This window comes from Pristiophorus japonicus, chromosome 9 (genome assembly GCF_044704955.1).
Source record: "Pristiophorus japonicus isolate sPriJap1 chromosome 9, sPriJap1.hap1, whole genome shotgun sequence".
NCBI lineage: Eukaryota > Metazoa > Chordata > Chondrichthyes > Pristiophoridae > Pristiophorus > Pristiophorus japonicus.
The window spans coordinates 202,532,427-202,551,309 of record NC_091985.1 but is presented as its reverse complement, the minus strand read 5'-3'; the positions used below and the strand labels follow the sequence as shown (position 1 = coordinate 202,551,309).

General features: G+C 46.2%; 1 protein-coding gene and 1 pseudogene across 1 annotated transcript in view; one reads left to right on the top strand and one right to left on the bottom strand.

The window, feature by feature from the left end:
• Positions 1–4,751, top strand: part of LOC139273441 (zinc finger protein 721-like) — a 460,657-nt pseudogene extending 455,906 nt beyond the window's left edge.
• Positions 1–18,883, bottom strand: part of LOC139273419 (histone H2A) — a 605,799-nt gene that overhangs the window by 471,655 nt on the left and 115,261 nt on the right. The gene's annotated exons all lie outside the window — the stretch shown is intronic.

Genomic DNA, 18,883 nt, shown 5'->3' with positions numbered 1-18,883 from the left:
AGGTTCACTTCCTCGCCCGATTCCCATAACCCCTTATTCCCTTATCGGTTAAAAAATTGTTTATCTCTGCCTTAAATTTATTCAATGTCCCAGCTTCCACAGCTCTCTGAGGCAGCAAATTCCACAGATTTACAACCCACTGAGAGAAGAAATTTCTCCTCATCTCTGTTTTAAATGGGTGGACCCTTATTCTAAGATTATGCCCTCTAGTTCTAGTCTCCCCTATCAGTGGAAACATCCACTCTGCATCCACCTTGTCAAGCCACCCCATAATCTTATACATTTCGATAAAGATCACCTCTCATTCTTCTGAATTCCAATGAGTAGAGGCCCAACCTCCTCAACCTTTCCTCATAAGTCAGCCCCCACATCTCCGGAATCAACCTAGTGAACCTTCTCTGAACTGCCTCCAAAGCAAGTATATCTTTTCTTAAATATGGAAACCAAAACTGTACGCAGTATTCCAGGTGTGGCCTCACCAATACCCTGTACAGCTGTAGCAAGACTTCCCTGCCTTTACACTCCATCCCCTTTTGCAATAAAGACCAAGATTCCATTGGCCTTCCTGATCACTTGCTGTACCTGCATACTAACCTTTTGTGTTTCATGCATAAATACCTCCAGGTCCCGCTGTACTGCGGCACTTTGCAATTTTTCTCCATTTAAATAACAACTTGTTCTTCGATTTTTTTCTGCCAATGTGCATAACCTCACTTTCCAACATTATACTCCATCTACCAAATTTTTGCCCACTCACTTAGCCTGTCGAAGTTCTTTTGCAGGTTTTTTGTGTCCTCCTCACACATTGCTTTTCCTCCCACTTTTGTATCGTCAGCAAACTTGGCTACGTTACACTCGGTCCCTTTATCCAAGTCGTTAATACAGATTGTAAATAGTTGGGGTCCCAGCACTGACCCCGGTGACACTCTGCGAGTTACTGATTGCCAACCAGAGAATAAACCATTTATCCCGACTCTCTGTTTTCTATTAGTTAGCCAATCCTCTATCCATGTTGATATATTATCCCCAACCCTGTAAACTTTTATCTTGTGCAGTAATCTTTTATGCGGCACCTTGTCAAATGCCTTCTGGAAATCCAAATACACCACTGGTTCCCCTTTATCCACCCTGTCGGTTACATTCTCAAAGAACTCCAGCAACTTTGTCAAACATGATTTCCCCTTCATAAATCCATGCTGTCTCTGCCTAACTGAATTATGTTTTTCCAAATGTCCTGATACTACTTCTTTAATAATGAACTCCAACATTTTCTCAATCACAGATGTTAGGTCTATAGTTTCCTGCGTTTTGTCTGCCTCTTTTTTTAAATAGTGTTACATTTGCAGTTTTCCAACTATTTTTGCCTTTTTATCAATTTTTTGGTCATCCTTTGCTGGTTTCTGAAACTCTCCCAATCCTCAGGCTTACTACTATTCTTCGCAATGTTATAATCTTCTTTCAATCTAATGCTATGCTGAACTTCTTTAGTTAGCCACAGATGGATCACTTTCCCTGAGGCGTTTTTGATTTTCAATGGAATGTATTTGTGCTGTGATGTGCTGCGGCCCCTCAATCCGCCCAGTTCGGTTCTGGGGGTGTGGGGTGGGGGGGGTGTGGGCGGGGGGGGTGTGCTCAATCCGCCCCGCTCGGTTCTGGGGGTGTGGGTGCGCTCAATCTGCCCCGCTCTGTTCCCGGGGGGGGGGCGGGGCCTCAGTCTTCCCCGCTCTGTTCTCTGGGGTGGGGGGAGGGGGCACTCAATCCGCCCCGCTCGGTTCTGGGGGGGGGTTCAGTCTGCTCCACTAAGTTCTCGGTGGGGGTGGGGGGGGTCACTCAATCCACTCCGCTTGGTTCTGGGGGGTGGGGGGGCTCAGTCTGCCCCGCTCTAGTCCCGGGGGGTGGGCTAAATTCGCCCCGCTCTGTTCCCGGGCGGGGGGAGGGTTCTCAATCCTTCCCGCTCTGTTCCCGGGGGGTGGGGATTGAATCCGCCCCGCTCGGTTCTGGGTGGGGTGGGGGGTGGGGATTGAATCCGCCCCACTCTGTTCCCGGAGGGTGGGGGGGGTTCAATCCACCCCACTCTGTTCCCGGGGGGGGGGCTCAGTCTGCCCTGCTCGATTCGGTGGGGGGGGTGCTCGGAAGCTGCGGTTTGTATTTTATTTTCATTGATCTCCCCGCTCGCGCTTCTCTCCGCTATTTATATATAAAAAACCTCATAAAACTCACTTTCCACCGGTGATGGGGCTCGCAGGCGGTGTGAGCTGAGCATGCACGGTGCAGGCCGGCCACCTGTGGGCGGGGCCAGGGGGCGCATGCGTGGTGTCAGCGCGGGGGCCTGTGGGTAGTGTTGATCCTGTCAACCAACCTGTGCAGCATCTGGGCCTGAAAATCAGCTTCACTGTCCCTGGGCTGGGAAAGGGCGACATGAGGCAACATTCCCCCTCTTACCCCTTTCTAAACTCCCTTTGCAGGGTGTCAGATGTGGAGCATTTACAGACAGGAAGCTCAGACCCAACTATCAAGTCAAGATCCGACAGAGTCGCTTGATTCATCAGGACCTGAATATCATCGGCCTTTGCACATGGAAGGAGAGAGCAGCGATCACAGCTCAGACAAACCGCACACGTGTTTTGTGTGTGGAAAGGGATTTCTTTATCCATCCCGTCTGTGGACACCCCAGCTTGTTCACACTGACGAGAGGTCGTTTAAATGTTCCGACTGTAGGGAAGAGCTTTAAAAGTTCTGGGGAGCTGAAGCGACACCAGCGCCTCCACACTGGGCAGAGGTTGTTCAGCTGCTCCATGTGTGGGAAAAGATACGCTCAGTCCACCAGCCTGCTGATACACCAGCGCCTCCACACTGGGCAGAGGTTGTTCAGCTGCTCCATGTGTGGGAAAAGATACGCTCAGTCCACCAGCCTGCTGATACACCAGCGAGTTCACACTGGGCAGAGGTTGTTCAGCTGCTCCACGTGTGGGAAGGGATTCAATCAATCCACCAGCCTGCTGATACACCAGTGTGTCCACACTGGGGAGCGGCCGTTCACCTGCTCCACGTGTGGGAAGGGATTCACTCAATCCACCAGCCTGCTGATACACCAGCGAGTTCACACTGGGGAGCGACCGTTCAACTGCTCTGAGTGTGGGAAGGGATTCACTCACTCAGCCCACCTGCTGATACACTAGCGAGTTCACACTGGGGAGAGGCCGTTCACCTGCTCCACGTGTGGGAAGGGATTCACTTGTTCATCCAGCTTGCTGAAACACCAGCGAGTTCACACTGATGAGAGACCGTTTAATTGTTGTTACTGTGGAAAGAGCTTTAAAAGCTCCCAAGAGCTGAAGGCACACCAATGAGTTCACACTGGAGAGAGACCGCTCACCTGCTCTGTTTGTGGGAAGGGATTCGCTCGGTCATCCGACCTGCTGAAACACCAGCAAGTTCACACTGGTGAAAGACCCATTCACCTGCTCTGTGTGTGCGAAGAGTTTCACTCGGTCATCCGACCTGCTGAAACACCAGCGAGTTCACACTGGAGAGAGACTGTTCAACTGCTCCGTGTGTGCGAAGAGATTCACTTAGTCATCCCACCTGCTGAAACACCAGCGAGTTCACACTGTTCTGTAGCGCAGGCCCTGCAGACAGCTGGGGTGACATGAACGTGGATGGGAGAATGTTTTTATAAATATTGAACTGCTGATAATCTTTCAAACTGTTGTGCTGATGATCCCCTTGATTTGACCTTTCATGTTATTACATAGAATTACATACAATGTACAGCATAGAAACTGTCCATTTGGCCCAACTGGTCCGAGCCGGTGTTTATGGTCCACACAAGACTCCTGTCATCCTATTCCGTCTAACCCGATATATATAACCATGTGTTGCTTTCTCCCTCCATTGGCATTCCGTTAGATGTATCTGTCCCAATGCACATTTCACCACTCCCTGGGTAAAGAACCTTCTCCTGAATTCCCTACTGGATTTATGAGTGACTATTTTATATTTATGGCCCTATAAATATGATGAGATTCTGTTTAGCTGACCAGTGTGTTGTACTTTACTTGTTCTGAGGAATGAAACATTACTGAGCCCCTGGACCCGTGTTATGGGATGAAGTGCCAGACCAGTAAAGGCCCAATGTCTGGGTGTGAATCTAACAATAACCTCACGGACCATATAGGTGATAACCAGATGGGCTTGTGGTTATAGTCTGCTCACAATGGACTAAATCCCCTTTACTGGCTCCTGCAGCAGGTGATGGAGATTCACAATCTGCACGGGTGGGGAAGGAACCGAGCAACAGGACGAGGCCGTTCAGCCCCTCGAGACTATTCCGCCATTCAATCAGATCACAGCTCATCTGTATCTCAACTCCATCTACCCACTTTGCTTCCATAAGCCTTAATACCCACACCCACAACAATCTTATCAATCTCCTTCTTGATATTTTCAATTCACCCCCAGCCTCAACAGCTTTTTGGGAGAGAGTTCCAGATTTCCACTGCCTTTTGTTTGGAAAAAGGGCTTCTTCCCATCACCCTCGAGCGGCCTAGCTCTAATTTTATGGTTATGCCACCCCTCCCCCCACCGTTCTGGACTGCCCCCACCAGAGTAGATTCTCTCTATTTACCCTATCAAATCCTTTAATCATCTTAAACACCTCAATCAGATCACCTCTTAATCTTCTATACTCAAGGGATTACCAGCCTAGTCTGTACAACCTTTCCTCTGGTCTGAGCGGTGCTCCCCAGAATAAGGTTGACGGTCATGTCTGAATGTCAATAAAAATCATTTATATCAACTCTAGAGTCTCATGTGATTCTTCCGTGGCAGGTACAGCACAGGTTAGATGCAGAGTAAATCTCCCTCTGCACTGTCCCATCCAACACTCCCCGTGTTACGAATACTTTCTCTGGATCCCGAGTCTTGGATTTATATAGCACCTTTCATGACCACCGGACATCTCAAAGCACTTTGCAGTTTTGAAGTGTAGTCACTGTTATAATGTAGGAAACAAGGCAGCCAATTTGTGCACAGCAAGCTCCCACAAACAGCAAGGTGATAATGACCAGATAATCTGTTTCTTTTGTTATGTTGATTGAGGGATAAATATTGGCTAGAACAGCAGAGATAACTCCCCTGCTCTTCTATGAAATAGTGCCATGGAATCTTTTATGACCACTTGAGAGAGCAGTTGGGACCACGGTTTAATGTTTCATCCGAAAGACAGCACCTCCGACAGTGCAACACACCCACAGCACTGTACGGGAGTGTCAGGTTAGATTTTTGTGCTCAACTCCCTGGAATGGGACTTGAACCCACAACCTTCTGACTCAGGGGCGAGTGCGCTACCCACTGAGCCACATCTGGCAATGTGATGTTGGTTGAGGGACAATGAGGTGTTCATTGTGGCTCAGTGGTAACACGCTTGTCTCCGAGTCAGGAGGTTGTGGATTCAAGTCCACCTCCAGAGCCTTTTAGGCTGACATTCCAATGCAGTACAGAGGGAGCACCGCAATGTCAGAGGTGCCCTTTTTCACATGAGACATTCAACCGAGGCCCTATCTGACACCTCAAGTGGGTGTAAGACATCCCATGGCATTATTTCGAAGAAAAAGGGAGTTCTCCCCAATGTTCTGGCTAACATTTATCCCTCAACCAAAATCTCCAAAACAGATTATCTGGTCATTATCACATTGCTGTCTGTGGGAACCTGCTGTGTGCAAATTGGTTGCTGCATTTCCTCCATTACAGCAGCGACTGCATTTAAAGGATACTTCATTGGCTGCAAAGGGCTTTGGGACATCCTGAGGTGGTGAAAGGCACTTTATAAATACAAAGGAGAAAAGGCTTAAAAATGGAACAGTGGGTGACAGGACATTAATTAGTCTCCTCTTGGAGAAACCAAGGAATCGACTCACTGTATGTAGGAAACAAAGCTGATTTATTTGACAGTTGTTTGACAGAGGGAGCAGATAGATTTACAAGAAAGGTTGCAGGAATGAGGAAAATCAGTTATGTGGATAGACTGGAGAAACTGGGATTGTTCTCCTGAGTCACTCAATACTTTTCCACTTTTTACCCCTCTTTCCTTTTCTTTTGATCCCTCCCTGACCGTTCTCTCCTGTCATCATGCCTCCTTTCGTCTCTCCTCTCTCGGATATTCTGCCCTCCCAAATCCCTCCCCCAACCCTTCATTACTCTTTGATCTTCGTACTCTCCTGCTGCCGTCCCAGGCTTGAGTCCCTCCTAGGTAAACCTGCAGCTTCCCTCTGTGCCTTTCTTGGCATCTGCCGAAGGGCCCATCGACGCACTCATCACTGCCTCCTTAGGAGCAGCAACCCTAACTGTCCCATCCTACTCTCTCACCCACTGGGGGCTAATCTTGTCAATGTCTCCCCTGTTCAACTCACCATTCCCCCCTCCTCTTCCCCCGCCCCCCCCCCCCCATCCCACCCACCCCACCACAGCGCTGACATTGTGGACGCTGGCAGTGGGGCAGCCATCACCAACCCTCTCTGCATCTCCCTCCAGAATGTCCGTTCACTTGCGAATAATGCCCTTCCCATCCATGAGCTTATCGTGGATGATGGTATCGACATCATGGCCCCGACAGAAACTTGGTTGAGGGGCAATTGCACCTTACCCTTAAATGAAACCTCCCCTCCTGGCTACACCTTCCATTACTTGTCCCGCCCAGACCGCTGTGGTGGCGGTGTGGCTCTCATCATCAAATCTTACCTTGGTCTGTCCCCCTACTCCTCCGACACCTTCTCCTCCTTTGAACATCTCACCTTATTCCACCCCTTTCTCCCATTTAAAATTCTTCTCTCTACCGCCCTCCCAAATACCATAAAAATTTTTATTACTGACATTTCTTCACTACTTTCCTCCTTCTGCACCGAATGAGTTCTCATCCTCGGTGACTTCAACCTCCATCTCAACTCATTGTGCTCCCTCTCCTCTCAGTTCACTAGCCTCCTATCCTCCCTTAATCTCTCCCTCCATGTACACTCCACAGCCATATTCGCAGCCACCCCCTTGACCTTGCTATTTCACGTGGCCTCGCCACTCCCATCATGTCAATTACAGAAAAGGCCATCTCTGACCACATCCTCGTATCGCTCTCCACCCACATCCCTCTTCCACCCCCATCCCCCGCCAGTCCTACTTCCTTCCGTGTCCGCCCCTGGAAAAAACTCTCTCTTGACTCTTTGACAATGGTACTTATGAACAGCTACTTTGACCCTCCTATCACCATGACATTTCTGCAGCTATCGATCTGCTCAATCACACCCTCACCACCTCCTTTGATGCCCCAGATTTCTATGATTCCATGATTCTAAGACGGACTGAACAAAAAATGCAACCTGTATTTGTAAATGTTGTTTCAGAGAAGAGCCCATACATTAAAGGGGCAGTGGAGCTGGATACGGAATTTGGTTAGGGGACAGAAAGCAGAGAGTAGTGGTGGCTATTTGTTTTTCGGACTAGAGAGAAATGTGCAGTGGTGTTCCCCAGCGGCCGTTCAGGTCATTGCTCTTCCTATATAATTATTGATCTGGATTTGTGTATACGAGGCATAATTTCAAAGTTTGCAGATGGCTCGAAACTAGGAAATGTAGTTAACTCATCATCATCAGCAGCAGTCCCTCGGAATCGAGGAAGACTTGCTTCCATTCTTAAAATGAGTCCTTACGTGACTGAACAGTTCAATACGAGAACCACAGTCCCTGTCACAGATGGGACAGATAGTCGTTGAGGGAAAGGGTGGGTGGGACTGGTTTGCCGCACGCTCTTTCCGCTGTCTGCGCTTGATGTCTGCATGCTCTCGGCAATGAGACTCGAGGTGCTCAGCGCCCTCCCAGATGCACTTCCTCCACTTAGGGCGGTCTTTGGCCAGGGACTCCCAGGTGTCAGTGGGGATGTTGCACTTTATCACTATAGTTAACTATGAGGAGAGTAGTAACAGACTTTAGGGGACATAGACAGAGTGATAAAATAGGTGCACATATGGTAAAAGAAATTCAAGGCATAGAAGTGTGAAGTAGTACATTTTGGTAAGAAGAGCGAGGAGAGGTAATGTAAATGAGAGGGTTCAATCTTAAAGGGGACAGGAACAGTGACACCTATATGTACACAAGTCTTTAAAGGTGACAGGGCAAGTTGAGGAGGCTGTTAAATCTGCATACGGGATCCCTGGCTTTATACGCAGAGGCATGGCCTAGAAATTCGTTTCAGACGGTGGTGCACAGTGGACGGTATCAGATCAGCCACCGCCTTTCATTCAGTTCATTGCATTAAAATGACTCGAGCCCGTAGGGTGTATTTATGCATTGCTGCTGTTAACAAAGATCAGTAAGATGGACTGCACTGTACCTCCACACTGGTGATCATTTTCCAACATTCTATTGACTCTGGATCAGTTCCTATGAACTGGAGGGTAGCTAATGTAACACCACTTTTTATAAAAAGAAGGGAGAGAGAAAACAGGGAATTATAGACCTTTTAGCCTGACATCGGTGTTGGAGAAAATGTTGGAATCAATTATTAAAGATGAAATAGCAGCGCATTTGGAAAGCAATGACAGGATCGGTCCAAGTCAGCATGGATTTATGAAAGGGAAATCATGCTTGACAAATCTTCTAGAATTTTTTGAAGATGTAACTAGTAGAGTGGACAAGGGAGAACCAGTGGATATGGTGTATTTGGACTTTCAAAAGGCTTTTGACAAGGTCCTACACAAGAGAAAAGTGTGTAAAATTAAAGCACATGGTATTGGGGGTAATGTATTGACGTGGATAGAAAACTGGTTGGCAGACAGGAAGCAGAGAGTTGGAATAAACGGGTCCTTTTCAGAATGGCAGGCAATGGGATGCTGCAGGGTTCAGTGCTGGGACACCAGCTATTTACAATATACATCAATGATTTAGATGAAGGAATTGAATGTAATATCTCCAAGTTTGCAGATGACACTAAGCTGGGTAGCAGTGTGGGCTGTGAGGAGGATGCTAAGAGACTGCAGGGTGACTTGGAAATGTTAGGTGAGTGGGCAAATGCATGGCAGATGCCGTATAATGTGGATAAATGTGAGGTTATCCACTTTGGTGGCAAAAAACAGGAAGACAGAATATTATCTGAATGGTGACAGATTAGGAAAAGGGGAGGTGCACCGAGACCTGGGTGTCATGGTACATCAGTCATTGATGTTTGGCAGGCAGGTACAGCAGGTGGTGAAGAAGGCAAATGGCATGTTGGCCTTCATAGCTAGATGATTTGAGTATCGGAGCAGGGAGGTCTTATTGCAGTTGTACAGAGCCTTGGTGAGGCCACGCCTGGAATAGTGTGTTCCGTTTTGGTCCCCTAATCTGAGGAAGAACGTTCTTGCTATTGAGGGAGTACAGCGAAGGTTCACCAGATTGATTCCCGGGATGGCAGGACTGACATATGAGGAGAGACTGGATCAACTGGGCTTGTATCCACTGGAGTTTAGAAGAATGAGAGGGGATCTCATAGAAACATATAAAATTCTGACGGGATTGGACAGGTTAGAGGCAGGAAGAATGTTTCCGTTGCTGGGGAGCTCCAGAACCAGGGGTCACAGTCTAAGAATAAGGGGTAAGCCATTTAGGACCAAGATGAGGAGAAACTTCTTCACTCCGAGAGTGGTTAACCTGTGGAATTCTCTATCGCAGAAAGTTGTTGAGACCAGTTTGTTAGATATATTCAAAGGGGAGTTAGATATGGCCCTTACGGCCAAAGGGATCAAGGGGTATGGAGAGAAAGCAGGACAAGGGTACTGAGGTTGAATGTTCAGCCATGAACTCATTGAATGGTGGTGTAAGCTCGAAGGGCCGAATGGCCTACTCCTGCACCTATTTTCTATGTTTATGTTTCTAAAAAAAACAACCTACTGAGCAAGTGTTGTCTTGCCCCGCCACAGAACTGCTGGGAGTCGCCCAGCAGAGGCGGAGACTCCGAGGCGGTGTCAGGGAGCGGGTTGTTCTGACCTGGCTCACTGTTTATCGACTGAACAACAGGATTATTATTAGAAGACCCGGAGGCGGGGCGGGGCTGTTGGGCTAGCCCGAGTGTCAATGCCTGAACACAACAGGTTAGCAGCTGGCAGGTCAAAAAACATCAATTACAGAACTTTGTTCATTCAAATCTATAGAAAAAGAAACTCTCCGACCGAACGTTTGACCGACTCCCCAGTCAATACCCAGGTAAGTTTCTGGGCTCCGCTGTTTAGCTTAGACTGGACGCAGAGCGGTTATGTGAAGCAATACTTTGCAAAGTTTCCCGTAGATTTTCTTGGCGGATTATCTGATCTTTACTGTCCTGGAATTCTGTGACTTTAACAACAGATGAAAATATATAACTAACTTCGTTCACAATTGAAATGGTGGCGAATTGCCAAACCGCTTGGATTTGATTTCACCAGAGAAACTCCTCCCTGTTCTGAAGCAACTGAGGAATGATTGAGTTGAATCCACCCTGAGGGCTGGCAGCACCTTTCCCACAGAAAACGGAGCTCTGAATCTCCCAGACCAAGGGGCAGATCACATTCACAATTTGTGACTTGCTAAAATCAAACAAGGAGCTTCTACCTGATTGGTTGTAGTGAAATAACAAGGATCTAACCTGGAACATCTGCACGGAAATAAAGAGACAGAAAATCCTTGTGTGATTGAGGTAAGGCTAATGGAGCTTCTAAGCTTCATTTTGTTTTGTATTAGCATTTTCTCCCCTTCCTCTTTCTTTTGAAAGCCTGTTTCCCGCGGTCAGAGATGCTCCCTTGCGCCGTGAGTTAGTTCTCTGTCCCTCGCGGCTGTAACAATGATGTGACTGTTCACCCAGACTGTGACTGAGGGCAGTCCATTTTACACCGGGGATCTCCGGGTTAATCCCACTCCCGGTCTCCATCAGTCTCCGCACGGACACATTGTCGAGCGGTTGCAGGACAGAAAGCAGGAACCCGATCTCAGGGGATTTACCCCATCCTGGTCGAGTGGCACTTTCTGCCTGTTGTAGAATTCGCAATTCAGTAAACACAGGGTGGGAACCCGGTCCTTGCTCATTCCATGTACATTTATACAATAATACGCGGTGTTTTCACTCACGAACCGTTTGGTGCCCAGTATTGTTTTATTTAACTGAACAAAAGCGGGACCAGCAGTTCAGACTGAACACACAGATCAGCTCAGTAAAGGGTTAACACATTCACACTGACCGATTATCGTCTGTGCCGAGCACCTGGAACATTCAGCCTCTGGTTACCTGAGGCAGGACTGAACATGATCCAGTCACAACATCGGAGCAAGTTCGGAGAGAAAACTTATCCCCATTAATTCTAATGAATTACTGTTTAACGCGACAATGTCAGTTTCAGTCAGCGAGGAACGGATGTGAATTAGGTGGGAGAAAGGAGCAGGGATTTCTGCTTCAGCCGAAATAAGTTCACGTTGATGAGGTTATTGTCAAACTGGCTGCAAAACTGAGAGCGCTCCCTTAATAGAGAACACACTTGCGGAAAGTTTAAGATAGAAACCGGTTCTGAGTTGAATCCATCGAATCATAGAAATTTACAGCACGGAAGGAGGCCATTTCGGCCCATCGTGTCCGCGCCGGCTGACCAAGAGATGTCCAGCCTAATCCCACTTTCCAGCTCTTGGTCCGTAGCCCTGTACGTCCTAGTATATTTTAATGTGGTGAGGCTTTCTGCCTCTACCACCCTTTCAGGCATTGAGTTCCAGACCCCACAACTCTCTGGGTGAAGAAATTTCTCCTCATATCTCCTCTAAACCTCCCCCTAATTACTTTAAATCTATGCTCCTGGTTGTTGACCCCTCTGCCAAGGGAAGCAGGTCCTTCCTATCCACTCTATCCAGGCCCCTCATAATTTTATACACCTCAACCTGGTCTCCACTCAGCCTCCTCTGCTCCAAAAAAAACAGACCCAGCCTCTCCAATCTTTCCTCATAGCCAAAATTCTCCAGACCAGGCAACATTCTTGTAAATCTCCTCTGCATCCTTTCCAGTGCAATCACATCTTTCCTGTAATGCGGTGACCAGAATTGCACGCAGTACTCCAGCTGCGGCCTAACCAGTGTTTTATACAGTTCAAGCATAATGTCCTTGCTCCTGTATTCCATGCATCGATTAATAAAGGCAAGTATTCCATATGTCTTCTTAACCACCTTATCTACCTGGCCTGCTACCTTCAGGGATCTGTGGAGCTGCACTCCAAGGTCCTTTTGTTGCTCTACACTTTTCAGTGTCGTACCAGTTAATGAGTATTCCCTTGCCTTGTTTGACCGCCCCAAATGCATTACCTCACACTTATCCGGATGGAATTCCATTTGCCACTATTCTGTCCACCTGACCAATACATTGATATCGTCCTGCAGTGCGCAGCTTTCTTCTTCATTATCAACCACACAGCCTATTATATTGTCATCTGTAAACTTCTTAATCATACCCCTATTTAAGTCCAAGTCATTGTAATATACCACAAAAAGCAAGGGACCCAGCACTGAGCCCTGCAGAACCTCACTGGATACAGCCTTCCAGTCACAAAACCACCCATCAAGCATTACCCTTTGCTTCTTATCTACGAGCCTATTTTGGAACCAACTTGCCACTTTGCCCTGGATCCCATGGGCTATTACTTTCGTGACCAGTCTGCCATGTGCGACCTTAATTACTGAAAGTACAACAACAACTTGGCTTTATATAGTGCCTTTAAAGTAGTGAAACATCCCAACACACTTCACAGGAGTATTATGATATAAAAACTTTGACACCGAGCCACATAAGTAGAAATGAGTGCAGGAGACTAAATACTCGGTCAAAGAGGTATGTTTTAAGGAGCATCTAGAAGGAGGAAAGAGTGGTAGAGAGGCGGAGAGTTCCAGAGCTTGGGGCCTAGGCAACAGAAGGCATGCCCACCAATGGTTGAGTGATTATGATCAGGGTTGCTCAAGAGAGCAGAATTAGAGGAGCACATTACCAACAGGTAGGAGGCCCCATCACCAATCTTTATATAAAATTTGCTCATCTTTATGTTTAAGTGCATTCATGACTTCGTCCCTCCCTCTTTCGCTTCATCCTCCAGTCCTCCAAGCCCCATCCCTGAGAATGCTCCATTCGCTAACTCTGGCCTCTTGTGCATTTCGCTCTTTCTTTGCCCCATCTATGGAGGCTGTGCCTTCGCCTGTCCTCGCTCTCTGCTCTGCAATTCCTCACCTAGCCTGCTCCACCCCCCGCTCCTCATTTAGGACACTCCTTAAAACCCACTTCATGGGCCAACCTTTTGATCTCCCTCCTTCTACCTCCCTTTGTTCAGGGCCCATCGACTGACTGATTAAGTTTCTGTGAAGGGTCTTGGGGAAGTATATCGATATTAAAGGTGCTGTGTACATTCAAGCTGTTCCTGTTGCTGTGTGTTTATTACACCAGTGTCAGCGTGACTGAAACAGCAGAGAACTGAATTTTACAATGTCAGTGACTTAGTCCTTTTTACATTTCTACAGTGGGGAATGGAAAAGATGATGTTGCTTTGATTGATTAGATGCACATCCATGCAAACACACAGCGAAACACACGCACAATATGCACAAATGGAGAATTATGATATAAAACACCAGTCAGTTCTACCACTTGTATATTTATGGCCTTTACTGTGATTGTAAGACTCCTACAGATATTCCAATTAAAGATACTGTGCATCACTTCACTATTTCAGGTTACATGATGTGCAACATTGCACATTAGTGTTAATATTAGTAGAACAGTGGTAACCGTCCTCACCTCTGACAGTGCTCATTACTCCTTGCTGACACTATGAGAGGTCTCGTAAATATATTCAAGTAGAAGCACTAACCAGGACAAATCTTCATGAACTCATAGTCAATGTCACTGCCCATGGAGGTCAGAGGAATTATACCTAACCATATATTGTGCGAATAGAAAATACGTTCATAAAATAACTATCATTTCAAAACTCAACAGCACAAAAATAATAAGCATAACCATAATAAAATACCACCAGACTATAAATCCGAATGAATGATCAAATAATTCATTGATGATCATCCCATTCCATACTTCCAACCAGAATATTCTCTACATCATTAATAAAGCCGGCTTTCGCCTGCAATGTGTGTAAATCTTAACATTTGCCAGTCTTGTGAAATCTTATACTCCTGACAGGACCTCAAAAAATTGTGAAAACCCATACACACCTGGCAGGATCCTGAGATATTGTAAAACTCCATATACACCTGGCAGGATCCTAATACACTGTGAAATCCCATACACACCTGGCAGGATCCTGATATATTGTAAAACTCCATATACACCTGGCAGGATCCTGATACACTGACATCTGGGAGTCCCTGGCCAAAGACTGCCCTAAGTGGAGGAAGTGCACCCGGGAAGGCGCTGAGTGCCTTGAGCCTCATCGCCGAGAGCATGCAGAAATCAAGTGCAGGCAGCAGAAAGAGCGTGCGGCAAACCTGTCCCACCCACTCTTTCCCTCAACGATTATCTGTCCCACCTGTGACAGGGACTGTGGTTCTCATATTGGACTGTTCAGCCACCTAAGGACTCATTTTCAGAGTGGAAGCAAATCTTCCTCGATTCCGAGGGACTGCCTATGATGATGTTGACACACCTGGCAGGATCCTGATACACTGTGAAACCCCATACACACCTGGCAGGACCCTGATACATTGTAAAACCCCATACACACCTGGCAGGATCCTGATGCACTGTGAAACCCCATACATACCTGGCAGGATCCTGATACACTGTGTAACCCCATACACACCTGGCAGGATCCTGATACACTGTGAAACCCCATACACACCTGGCAGGAGCAGAGCGTGGGATCCAGTATTAATAAAAATCTGATTAGATCCTCATGTGGAAGGGGTTTAACCCACTGGCATTTTTATATGGATCAGATTTAGAGAGCTGATATAACTGACAGTACCTTTGCTGGTAATAGAGCCGATATTACTGACAGTATCTGTTGATTTTAGAGTTGATATTACTGACAGTTACTGTGCTGATTATAGAGCTAATATTACTGAGTATCTGTGCTGATTATAGAGATGATATTACTCACTGTGTCCGTGTTGATAAGAGAGATGTTAAAATGTAATGATGAAGTGATGCCAGAAATGAAGGGAAGGAAATATCGATGATGAACACCCAGGCCATGAAACTGACCCACAGGACCGAATTAATACAGATAAACTTGGCATAGGCCAGACCAGAGACCCGCCGTAGCGGTCCTTAACACTGCACAAATGTAATGGCCGGGACAGGCAGGCTGTGTTTGTGTATTGCTGCGGTTAAAGCCAATCAGTTTAAAAATGCAGGCAGACCAAAAGCAGGAATCTATAGACCAGTTAGTCTAACATCTGTCATTGGGAAAATGCTGGAGTCCATTATTAAGGAAGCAATAGTGGGACATTTGGAAAAGCATAATTCAATCAAGCAGAGCCAGCATGGTTTTATTAAAGGGAAATGGTGTTTTACAAATTTGCTGGAGTTCTTTGAGGATGTAACAAGCAGGGTGGATAAGGGGGAACCAGTGGATGTGGTGTATTTGGATTTCTAGAAGGCATTCGATAAGGTGCCACATAAAAGGTTACTGCACAAGATAAAGGTTCACGAGGTTGGGGGCAATATATTAGCATGGTTAGAGGATTGGCTAACTAACAGAAAACAGAGAGTTGGGATAAATAGGTCATTTTCCAGTTGGCGAACAGCGACTAGTGGAGTGCCACAGGGATCGGTGCTGGGTCCTCAACTATTTACAATCTATATTAATGACTTGGATGAAGGGACCAAGTGTAATGTAGCCAAGTTTGCTGATGATACAAAGATGGGTGGGAAAGCAAATTGTGAGGAGGACACAAAAAATCTGCAGAGGGATATAGACATGCTAAGTGAGTGGGCAAAAATCTGGCAGATGTGGGAAAATGTGAGATTATCCACTTTGGTAGTAAAAATAGAAAAGCAAATTACAATTTAAATGGAGAAAAATTGCAAAGTATTGCAGTACAGAGGGACCTGGGGGTCTTTGTGCATGAAACATAAAAAGTTAGTATGCAGGTACAGCAAGTAATCAGGAAGGCAAATGGAATGTTGGCCTTTACTGCAAGGGGGATAGAGTATAAAAGCAGAGAAGTCCTGCTACAACTGTAAGGATATTGGTGAGGCCACAGCTAGAGCACTGCATACAGTTTTGGTCTCCGTATTTAAGGAAGGATATACCCTTGCATTGGAGGCTGTTCAGAGAAGGTTCACTAGGTTGATTCCAGAGATGAGGAGGTTGACATGAAGATAGGTTGATGCACAGAGAAACCCCATACACACCTGGCAGGATCCTGATACATTACAAAACCCCATACACACCAAGCAGGATCCTGATATCCCATACACACCTGGCAGGTTCCTAAATCCAGAAACCCCATACACCAGGCAGGATCCTGATACATTGTGTAACCCCATACACACCTGGCCTATACTCATTGGAGTTCAGAAGAATGAGAGGTGATCTGATTGAAACATATAAAGATAATTAGGGGGCTCGACAAGGTGGATGCAGAGAGGATATTTCCACTCATAGGGAAAACTAAAACTAGGGGACATAGTCTCAGAATAACATCCATTTAAAACTGAGATGAGGAGGAATTTCTTCTCTGAGGGTTGTAAACCTATGGAATTCTCTGCCGCAGAGAGCTATGGAGGCTGGGTCATTGAATATATTTAAGGCAGAGATAGACAGATTTTTTGAGTGCTAAGGGAGTAAAGAGTTATGGGGAGCAGACAGGGAAGTGGAGCTGAGTCCATGATCAGATCAGCCATGATCTTATTGAATGGCGGAGCAGGCTCGAGAGGCCAAATGGCCTACTCCTGCTCCCAATTCTTATATTCTTAAGGACTGCACTGTGCCACTCACACACTAAACAAGCTTCTGTGCAAGTGTTGTCCTGTCCCAGCAGGTGGGTGCGGGAGAACTGCTGGGACTCGCCCGGCACAGGTGGTGACTCCCACACAGCACCAGGGAGTGCCTTCTCACCTGGCTCACTGTTTGTCCAGTTAACAACAAGAATATTACTATAACTCTGGGAAGGGGGAGAGAGAAACAGAATCATGGACACATCAGTTTAGCATCTGGGCTATTGTAAAATCAGCAATTACAGAACCTTTGTGATTAAAATCTATAGATAGAGAATGTCTTGTCCAGAGCCTTTGAACAACCTTGAAATAAATCCACTAATTAGTTTAGTTCTGATTGATCACAGAGCGGAGCAGTGGGGGTGTTTTACTAAACTAGATATTGCAAAGTTTGTCTTTGATTCTCCCGCACCAATTATCTGATCTTTACTATCATGGAATTCTGTGAAATTCACAACAGATGGAGCTCAGCCTTAAATAAAAACAGCCAATCCCATCCATTTAAAGGGGACGTTCAACCCCTCCAGTGCCGAAGTAATTGTCCAGAAATTCCGGTGAAACTTCACATTCACTAAACGCTGGAATCCATTATACAGCAGATGATTAAATGTTGGAAGATAGGAATAGGAGGTAATTCAGCCCCTCGAACCCGTCCCTCCATTTAATTAGATTATGGTGATCTGTATCTTAACTCCATCGACCTGCCTTTGATTAATTTCACTTGATACCCTTAACTAATAAAAATCTGTCTCCTTCCGTCTTGAACAATTCAATTGACACAGAATCCACACATTTTTGGGAAGGGAATGCCACACTCTACTAACCTTTGTGTGAAACAGTGCTTCATGATTTCACTGCTGAACAGCCTAGCACTAATTTTAAGATTGCCCACACCCCCCCATGCTTTCTGGATTCCCCCACCACATGAAATATCTCTGTATCTACTCCATCAAATCCTTTTAGCATTTTAAACACTTCAATTAATTCTCGCTGGCTTCATGCAAATCCACAATTTTCTGACACTGTCCACTGAATTTCATGAGATGGATGAGTTCACAAGAATGTTGTAATAGAGAACTCACTGCTTAAAATAACAAGTTTGCAAACCCACCATTTCCCCGCACTGTCTCAGTCTTGTTTTCAAAACCCTACATAGCCTCGCTCTTCCCTATTTCTGTAACCACCAGCCCTATAACTCTCCGAGAAACATAGAAACATCGAAATTAGGTGCAGGAGTAGGCCATTCGGCCCTTCGAGCCTGCACCACCATTCAATAAGATCATGGCTGATCATTCAACCTCAAGAAATTTGCACTCCTTCAATTCTGGCCTTCTGAGCATCTCGATTTTAATAGATAACCCTAGAAACTGTGGACATTTACAGCACAGAAGGAGGTCATGGCAAAGAGCTACCCAGCCTAATTCCACTTTCCAGCTCTTGGTTCTAGCCTTGTAGGTTATGGCACTTCAAGTGCATATCCAAATATTTTAAACTAATACGAGGGTTTCTGCCTCTACCATTCTTTCAGGCAGTGAGTTCCAGACCTCCAGCACCCTCTGGACGAAAAGATTTCTCAACTCCCCGCTAAACCTCGTCCCAATTATTTTAAAACTTTGTCCCCTGGTTATTGAACACTCTGCTAAGCAAAATAGGTCCTTCCTATCCACACTGTCTAGGCCTCTCATAATCCTATCCACTTCAATCAGATCTCCCCTCAGCCTCCTCTCTTCCAAAAATAACAACCCCAGCCTTCCCAATCTTTCCTCGTAGCTAAAATTCTCCAGTCCAGGCAACATCCTTGTAAATCTCCTCTGTGCCCTCTCTAGTGCAATCACATCTTTCCTGTAATGTGACCAGAACTGTCGCAGTACTCTAACTGTGGCCTAACTACTGTTTTATACAGTTCAAG